The sequence below is a fragment of the Oryx dammah genome, unplaced genomic scaffold, assembly GCF_014754425.2.
Source record: "Oryx dammah isolate SB20612 unplaced genomic scaffold, SCBI_Odam_1.1 HiC_scaffold_24, whole genome shotgun sequence".
NCBI lineage: Eukaryota > Metazoa > Chordata > Mammalia > Artiodactyla > Bovidae > Oryx > Oryx dammah.
The window spans coordinates 50532305-50534508 of record NW_024070208.1 but is presented as its reverse complement, the minus strand read 5'-3'; the positions used below and the strand labels follow the sequence as shown (position 1 = coordinate 50534508).

Genomic DNA, 2204 nt, shown 5'->3' with positions numbered 1-2204 from the left:
AGTTCTCTTGTGCATAGAAACAAAGCCTGATCTGTTCATTCCACCTTGTTATTTAAATTCCTTGAAAAATTAGATGAATCTGATAATTTATGAAACCAACTTTGAAATTATATTCAATGCAGCTTAATGCACTTGTGGAGTGATGTGATAATAATAGCCACCACTTCTTGTGTGCTGGTCTTTATGTATTATTGATACATATGTAATTCTCACAAAGGGATAAAAGAAAAAAAATTGCATGAAAGTACTCCTACTTAAGATGTTAATAGTTTGCCCCAAACCACGCAGAATCAGAGCCAAGAATCAAACTATGTCTAACACCAAAGTCTAAGCTCTGTTTATGAAGCAATGATATTTAGATAATTGCTAGTGATCCTAATAATGTCTCATTTTAAAAATAGTAGAACCATTGCATTTTATGCCATAATCTCAGTATCTTGCTGTCCATCAAACATTGTGAAAACACTGAAATCCGAAATTATTAGAAAGGGAATTTAGAAAGGAAAGGGTACTAACTGGACATTAGAGGGGGAAAAAAAATCTCTTTTAAAAAAGTTCGGTAAGCTGGGATGTTCAGATCTCTCTGCTCCCCCTCCAATGTTCACCTCTGCATCTGGGCTCTAGAATCTCCCTTCTCAGTGAGGTCCTCAGACCAGCAACCCAGGTGCTCGTTAGAAACAAACAGTTTCAGAATCTGCACTTTAAGAAGATCTAGGTTCTCATATACTCATTAAAGCCTGAAACGCTCTGCTGGATGAAACACATCTTATCCTCCCCCACCCCTCATCCGACCCTAGTCATCCCATTTCTTTGCTGTGTTGTCAGTTTCTCTCTGCTGTTTTTGTTTCCTCACATAGAAACACTCTTATAAACAACAGCAACAAAAACAACCCTCTCTGATCCTGCCCTGAATCCAGCTATGGCCCTCTTTTGCTCCTTTTCTCAACCAAGTGCCTTGAAGGTGGTGTCTGTGCCCCCTGAATCCATATTTTCACCCTCTGTTCATATCCCAACCCACTGCAGGATGGTTCAATTACCTCCTGGATATCATCTGGCATCTACTACATGCAAAGCACTGAACCAAACTCAGGATAAAATGATGTGCAAGAAACACTGTCTTTGCCTTCGAATGAATATCTTCAAAATTGTTTTGACATAGATCACCACCGACTTCCTAAATTGCCAATTTCAGTAAGCACTTTTCTTTCATTATTTAGGAGACTCCAGTTGTCTTCCTAGGTCAGACATCAAACAGATTTTGTATTTTGTTAAATGCAAAACAATACTATTCTTCTCACTAACTTTTTTAAAGGAAATAGCTATTTTAATCGAAATGTTATCTGTTAACTTGTAAGGTGTTTATTTTTATTTTAAAATACATTAATATTCTTAAAATTATGACTTACAAATCAACAGATATAACTTATAAAGTTCCTCTAGGCTTTGGACTTTCAGCTCAGAGGAGGCAAAGGTGCAACTTTCTTTGGTAGTCCGGAATCTGGGTTCACCTGGCACCAGCTGCCTCTGCCATACTGCCTAAGCATGTGTTAGTCACTCAGTCGTGTTCAGCTCTTTGCGACCCCATGGACAGTAGCCTGCCAAGCTCCTCTAACCATGGAATTCTCCAAGCAAGAATACCAGAGGGAGTTGCCATTCCGTTCTCCAGGGCATCTTCCCGACCCAGGGTTTGAACTTAGGTCTCCTGCATTGCATGCAGATTTTTTACCAACTGAGCCACCAAGCCCAACGAGGTCAAAGTCATGTACCTGTGGTATACCGGTGGGGAAGTCGGTGTTGTGTCTACCCTGGTCCCCTGGGTCTGTTTCCAAAAGAGGTTGATGGTGACACCACCAAGGCAACTGGTGATTGGAAGGGTCTGCGGATTAAAATGAAAATGACGATTCAGAACAGACAGGCCAAGGCTAAGGTGATACTTTCTGCTTCTGCCCTTATCATCAAAGCCCTCAAGGAACCGCCAAGAGACAGCAGCAGAAAAACATTAAGCACAGTGGAAACATCACTTTTGATGAGGTTATCAACATTGCCCAGCAGATATGGCATCAATCTCTACCCAGAGAACTCTCTGGAACCATTAAAGAGATCCTGGCAACTGGCCAGTCTGTGGGCTGCAATGCTGATAGCTGGACCCTCACGACGTCATAGATGACATTAACAGTGGTGCAGTGGAGTGCCCAACTGGTTAA

General features: G+C 41.2%; 1 pseudogene; it reads left to right on the top strand.

Moving 5' to 3' along the window:
- Nucleotides 1-1397: 1397 nt before the first annotated feature.
- LOC120883233 lies at nt 1398-2204 on the top strand (annotated as a pseudogene).